This window comes from Macaca mulatta, chromosome 6 (assembly GCF_049350105.2).
Source record: "Macaca mulatta isolate MMU2019108-1 chromosome 6, T2T-MMU8v2.0, whole genome shotgun sequence".
Classification (NCBI taxonomy): domain Eukaryota; kingdom Metazoa; phylum Chordata; class Mammalia; order Primates; family Cercopithecidae; genus Macaca; species Macaca mulatta.
Window position 1 is genome coordinate 183,377,977 of NC_133411.1, and position 7,334 is coordinate 183,385,310.

Genomic DNA, 7,334 nt, shown 5'->3' on the forward strand with positions numbered 1-7,334 from the left:
CAATGTGGTACCGACATAAAAACAGACATGTAAACAAATGTAACAGAATAAAGAGACCAGAAACAAATCCATATATTTACAGCTAACTGAACTTTGACAAGGATGCCAAGAGGACACAATGGGGAAAGGATAGTATCTTCAATAAATGTCATTAGAAAAACTGGATAGTCATACACAGAATAAAATTAGACCCTTATCTCACATCATATACAAAAATTAACTCAAATAGATTAAAGACTTTGACATGAAGACATGAAACTGTAAAACTACTAGAAGAAATTATAGAAAAAAGGCCTCGACATTGGTGCTGGCAATGATTTTTTGGACATAACACCAACAGAAGAGGGACCAAAACCAAAAATAAACAAATGGTATTATATCAAACTAAAAAGCTTTGGTCACATGGTGGCTCATTACTTGCTTTGAGGCAGGTGCGGTGAGTCTACTGTGGGCTGGTCCGGATTCCTCAGGTTCCGCCCCCCAACCACTACCCAGCCAGTTCGTGGAGAGGAGAGGTACCCTTTACAGGTCCTTGATGAACCAAGAGAACACTCCACCATATCCAGGCCCTGGTCCATCAGCCCCATACCCACCTTATCCACAAAAGCAAATGGGCCCATGGGAGGGGGCCCTACCCACCTTTTCAAGGGTACCCTATCAAGGATACAAGGATACCCACAGTACGGTTGGCAGGGCAGACCTCAGGAGCCTCCTAAAACCACAGTGTATACGGTAGAAGACCAAAGAAGAGATGAGTTGAAACCATCCACCTACCTCACAGCCTACTGGACTGCTTTCTGTTGCTGCTGTCTCTGGGTCATGCTCACCTGACCAGCCCAGTCATCCTGTTCTGCCAGCTCTGCCACACCTCTGATAGGTGTACCTGCCCCTGTCTCTTCTGATTGCTGTAATAAATGACTAGCTCTGCACAGACACCTATACCTTCGGCACTATGGGATTCTAGATTCGTGAGGGCTGCTGCGGTTTAATTCAGTGACTTGATCTCTTTAATGTCCAAAATACATTTCTTATTGATCTTTGAAAATGTGCTAACTGACTTTTTTTTGGCCAAAGGCTTAGTTGTGGAAAATATATTTATAATTTTGTAATTATACATTCACGGTAGTGGCAAAATGTAACACACCATGAATGATTTCTCTGTTTACACCTTGTATGTTTCAATAAATTTGTTCAAACCTCAAAAAAAAAAAAAAAAAAAAGAAAGAAAGAAAGAAAAGAATCAACAAAGTGGAAAGGCTACCTATGAAATGGGAGAAAATATTTGCAAATCATATATCTGATAAGGAGTTAATATGCAAAATACATAGGGAACTCATACAACTCAGTAGCAAGAAAACAAATAACCAATTTGAAAATGAGCAAAAGATCTAAATAGATATTTCCCATTTGTTTATTTTTGCTTTTGTTTCCTGTTCTGTTGGTGTCATATCCAAAAATTCATTGCCATCAGCAATGTCAAGAAGGCTTTTTTCCATGCTTTCTTCTAGTAGTTTTACAGTTTCAGGTCAAAACTTCATTTTGAGTTTATTTTTGTGTATGATGCGGTGTATTTGTATGACTCAACAGAAGGCATACAAATGGTCAGCATGGAAATGAAAATGTGCTCAACATCAGGAAAATGCAAATCATAACACAATGACATATCACCTCACACCTGCAAGGATGGCTCTACTATCAAAAAAGACAAAAGTGTTGATGAGGATGTGGAGAAAAGAGAACCCTTGTACATTTTTGATGGGGATTTAAAGTGGCACAACCACTATAAAAAACAGTATGGAGATTTCTCCAAAAGTTAGCAATAAAACTACCATATGATCCCACTTCTGGGTGTACATCCAAAAATAATGAAATCAGGATCTCAGAGATACCTGCACTTCTTTGCTCATTGCAGCATTGTTCACAATCACCAAGATATGGGAACAACCCAAATGCCCATGGATGGCTGAATGGATAAAAAATAATTGTGGTATATTTCTACTATGGGATATTATTTAGCCTTTAAAAAGAAGGAAATTTTGCCACTTGTGACAACATGGATGAACTTAGAGAACATCATGTGAAATGAAGTAAGCCAGACACAGAAAGACAAATATTATATGATCCCACTTACATGTGGAATCCAAAAAAGTGAAACTCATAGGAACAGAGAGTCAGATGGTAGTTGCCAGGGGCTGAAAGGCGGGGGAGATGTTGGTCAAAGTGTAATTACAGTTCTGCAGGATAGATAAGTTCTGGGGATCTAATGTACAGTGTGGTGACTATAGTTATAATACTGTACTGTATACTTGAAATTTGCTAAGGGGGTCGATCTTAGGTATCCTCACCTTAAAGAAGGTAAAGAAGGAAGGAAACAAGAAAGGAAGGAAGGGAAGGAGGAAGGGAGGAAGGGAAGAAAGAAGGAAGGAAGGAAGGAAGAAAGGAAGGAAGGAAGGAAGGAAGGAAGGAAAAATAGAAAAAGGGAATTAGTGAGGTGATGGGTGTGTTAATTGTCATGATTGTGGTGATTATTTCCCAATGTGTGTGTGTGTGTGTATATATTCACATCAGTTTGTACACATTAAGCATATATAACTTTTATTTGTTAATTAAACCTTAAAAACTGTTAAATATAAAATAAATCAACGTATTAAAATAAAATATTAAAATAAACACTGCCCTCTTTCTCCAATGAGGAACTTGGCTTTTGATGGTAGCAAAAATTCAGAGAAGAAAGCCAAATGCCACTAAGGAAAAAGTTGTTGAGAAATTATTCATTATATATTTGCTATATTTGCTAGTATTTTACTATATGTATTTGCTATAAATATATATATTTGCTAGTATTTATTTTTGCTATGTATTTGTTAGTATTTTAGTCATTCATTAATCAAACCATCTCAGGGTCCCTTGATGGGAAATGACAGTGAACGCAGTTCTGTCCATTTCAGAGGTAGAGTAATTTGGGTCACTCGGGGTCCAGGTTACAGTTTCAATGTTAACAGGATTAACAGAGGTAAAGGAAGCCTGTCTCAAGGCAAAGCTTAGGAAGAAAGATGATGCCCCCATTCCCAGTATCGTCACTAATATCATGCACTTCCCACCGTTTACTCCCCAGCACATTTTGATCAGACATCTTGGTCCACATTTGATTTATTGTTCAGTTGACATGAAACCCAACAATGGTATAATTAGAAGGCTCGCATGAGGGTGCCTGCAGGGAGAGTAATTATTTGCCAAGAGATGAACTTCGATAAAGGAGTAGCGTGGGTGCAGGTTTCCTGTTGTGCCCAGAACCAGCTGTTCATACATTGTTGATACCAAAATATAAAGGTGACTGCACTCTTTTTCCTTAGAATATGCAATTTATATTTTATCTGCTTGAGACTAGGTTTGCAGGACTGTGCCTAACTCCTTTCCCTCCCACCCACGTTCCACAGAGAGAGAGCTGTGAGTGAGCCTCTTGGGACTAAAACTTGTTAGGAGGCCCTGCCATCTCCACGGTTCCTTCCTCCCAGGACAGCACCTGCCTGCCCAGGATGTTACTGCCCTTCCCAATGGACCCTAGACTTGCTGCTGGAATCTAGCTGGAGAACTTCTGGGAAGGAGGGTGCTCTGCCGGCAGGCTCTTGGGGAATGGATAAAATAAGGGAAATTGACACTTATTGAGCATCTACTCCATTGCCTGCACTAATCCGTTTGATCCACATGGCATGTTGTGATGCATACCCGCATCTTACAGATAAGGAAACCAAAGCTTGGGGAGGTGAAAAACTGCATCCAAGACAACTCAGCCAGTAGGTAAGGAAGGCCAGGATTTGAACCCAGGGATGTTTGGTGCTGACGCCCTGCTGTTTCCTCAGATTCGATCTGCCTCCCCACAATGGGAGGAGAGCCCCCAGAGGGTCCAGGGAGAACAGATCAAAATGCTGTTCCCTTCCACGCTGTTGACGTCCTCCCTGTAGTAGTCCTTGGTTAGATCCTGGTTAAAAGACTGCTGGTTTTGTAATTGTGATTCCTTGTCCTGGCTCGTGTTGACCTTATAGAGTATTCTGGCCCAGGTCACGGTGACCCTGTTGCTCTCTGGCTGTAGGTGTGGTCCCTCCAGAGAAAAAAGACCTAGCTGTGGGATTGAGGTGTGTCTAGGAATGGGCTGAGTTTCCAGTAGACGCCAGGTCAGGGCTTTGTGCTACTCCAGCTGAGGCCCAACCTCTCTCCGTTACACTGCAGTGAAGAGGCCTGGATTGCTAACATTAGCCCATGCAGCATTGTGCCAGACACAGTCTACTGGGGCCCCTGTCTTTTTTAATGATCTCACTCAACCCTCAAATGTGCTCTTCCAGGTGGAGATCAGCAGCCCCATTTTACAGACGAGGAAGCTGTGGCTCAGAAGATCCAAGTGACTGGTTGTGCCTGGTAGTGGAATGGGATGTGGTGTCAGGGAGACCTGGCTTTGAATGCCAATCCTGTTTCTTTAGAGCTTTGTGCCTCAGGAAATGCCACTTCAACTCTGTGATATATGATTATCTTGTCTGTAAACCAAGGTAAAGAAGAAAACTGTCTCCTCAATTTGTTGGGACAATTAAGTATATTTTTATTTAAAATACCTCGCATAGTAGGAACTCAAAGAATAATGGTTAGTGTAACTACAGGAATAGTCACTGAGTTTAATATCACATGTCATTTCTCGTGGTTGTCAAGAGACCTGTGCTGAAATATATTCTGAGCTCACATCTGGGGAAAAAAAAATGCTGGTATTGATGAGCCACATTTGCTTTGGCAGGGGAGGGTGAGTGGCTGCATATGTATTTCCCATGCTGGTTTAATATTATTGCCCAAGGTCATATCAGGAGGGATTTGATTTGAGTTCTACTTTTATCCAAAGCACTCACTCTTTCTGCTATATCCATTTTAGCCTTCTCTACTGTAATTTCCTAGTTATTTTAATTTCTTATGGTTTCTGTAACATATTACTACAAACGAGGTGGCTTAAAACAATACAAATGTATTCTCTTGTAGTTATGGAGCCCTGAAGTCCAAAATCAGTTTCACTAGGCTGAAGTCAAGAGCTTCCAAAGGCCCTAGGGGTGAATCCATTCCTCACTTCTTCCAGCTTCTGTAGCTGCCAGCATTCCTTGGCTTGTGGCTGCAGCACTCTCCCATCTTGGCCTCCATCGTCACATGGCTTCCTCTGTGTGTGTCATCCACCTCTTCCTCTCTCTTAGAAGGACGCTTGAGATTGCGTTTAGGGCCCATCTGGATAATCTCTCCATCTGAAAATCTTTAAGTTAATCATATCCTCAAAGATCCTCTATTTCCCTATAAGGTAACATTTATAGGTTCCAGGGATTAGGACTTGATGTGTTTAGGGGGCTACTTTCCAGCCTTCCACATTAGGCTTTATATCCCTATTCCCAAAAACCTTTTTAGCTGAGCAACTCAACAGCCACTGAAAGGTTATGTTTCATCTTAGAAAGGTAAATTATAAGAAATTCTGAAATAGAGGGTCAGCCTGACTCTTGCTGTCACTCAGATTTTAGACCCCAGACCTAGTACCTAAGCTTTAGCCTTTTCTCTCAAGACCAAGTCCCAGCCAGGCATTTATGCCCACATTTCTTTTCTTTTCTTTCTTTCTTTTTTTTTTTTTTTTTTCTGAGATGGAGTTTCACTCTTGTGGCCCAGGCTGGAGTGCAGTGGCATAATGTTGGTTCACTGCAACCTCAGCCTCCTGAGGCTCAAGCGATTCTCCTGCCTCAGCCTCCTGAGCAGCTGGGATTATAGGTGCCCTTCACCACACCCAGCTAATTTCTGTATTTTTAGTAGAGATGGGGTTTCGCCATGTTGGCCAGGTTGGTCTTGAACTCCTGACCTCAGGTAATCCACCCACCTCAGCTTCATTTCAAGCCTGCAGTTTAAACTTCCCATCTTAAAACACTCCTCTGGATCCTGCATGGAGTGCATGCCCCTAATCCTGGTTTCAAGTCTTGTGTACCCTCTGCAGTCTGGCTACTTGAATAGTAAGGTTCAAGTAAGGCAGAGCTGCTGTAACACTAGACCTTAGCACATAATGGCTCATCACTGTAGAAATTTCCTTGCTGATGTATATGGGCAGAGTAACTGACTCTCCTCTACATGATCTTTAGGGAATTAAACTACTTTCACTTTGTGGCTCCATCTCCTCCTACCAGGGTGAGTAGAAGCATGAATAGTGTGTAATTGCTCTTCTCACATTTAATGTCAGTTCTTGGAGCAGGTTTGGTCAATCAGATGTCCCTGCCTAGGATTTTGACTTTTAAGGGAGTGTGACCTGAAGATACTGGACTAATTAAGATGAATTCTGACAACATCATCAGCGCCATTCAGTGGTCTGTGGCAGCAACGTCTTAACCAGGCTGTTTCTATAAAAACTTTGTGAGGTCGTGCCACTCCTAGTTTCCTATAGTCCCTCCTTTTCCATGCCAGGCTGTCCAGTCTTGCCATTGACATTGTGAGCTCTGAATATCACTCCATTTCCTTGTCTGCTTGAATTCATTGAATTCATAAGTATCAGTTTCTGGTACCTGAGCCAGGAACTCTGCTGGATTCACCTACCTCACAAGGGCTCCTGTGCAGATTCAAATAAATAAGAGATGGTGAAAAAGAAATGCTTTTTTCATTTAAATGTTATGTCAGGGAAAAGAGATTAAAAGTAACTGCAACACATAAGATCCAGCAATCCTACTTCTAGGTATTTACCTAAATGATTTGAAAACTTAACCAAAACCTGAACACATATGTTTGAAGCAACTTCTGTAATCATTACCAAATTTTGGCAAGAATCAAGGTGTCCATCATTAGGTGAATGGATAAGCAAACTGTGGTACACCCATGCAATGGGATACTATTCAGCAATTCACAGGAATTAGCTATTAAGTTATGCAAAGACATGGATGACTCTTAAAGGTATATTATTTAGGTAAAAAAAAACTAAAAAGGCTACATACTATATGATTCCATTTATAAACATTATAGAAAAGAGAAACTATAGAAATGATAAGCAGATCAGTTGTTCGGGGGCTTGAGAGGATTGAATAGACAAAGCATGGGGGACTTTTTAGAGAGGTGAAACTGTTCTATATAGCACTTCAAGGATGGACACATCACATTGTGCATTTGTCAAAAGCTTCAACTGGGCGCACTGGCTCACGCCTGTAATCTCAGCACTTTGGGAGGCCGAGGCCAGTGGATCACACGAGGTCAGGAGTTCAAGAGTAGCCTGACCAACATGGAGAAACCCCGTCTCTATTAAAAATACAAAATTAGCCGGGTGTGATGGTGCATGCCTGTAATTCCAGCTA

The 7,334-nt window shown here is 41.4% G+C and overlaps 1 pseudogene; it reads left to right on the forward strand.

The window, feature by feature from the left end:
• Window positions 1-446: 446 nt before the first annotated feature.
• Window positions 447-831, forward strand: LOC100425007 (cysteine-rich and transmembrane domain-containing protein 1 pseudogene; annotated as a pseudogene).
• The last annotated feature ends 6,503 nt before the right edge of the window (window positions 832-7,334 follow it).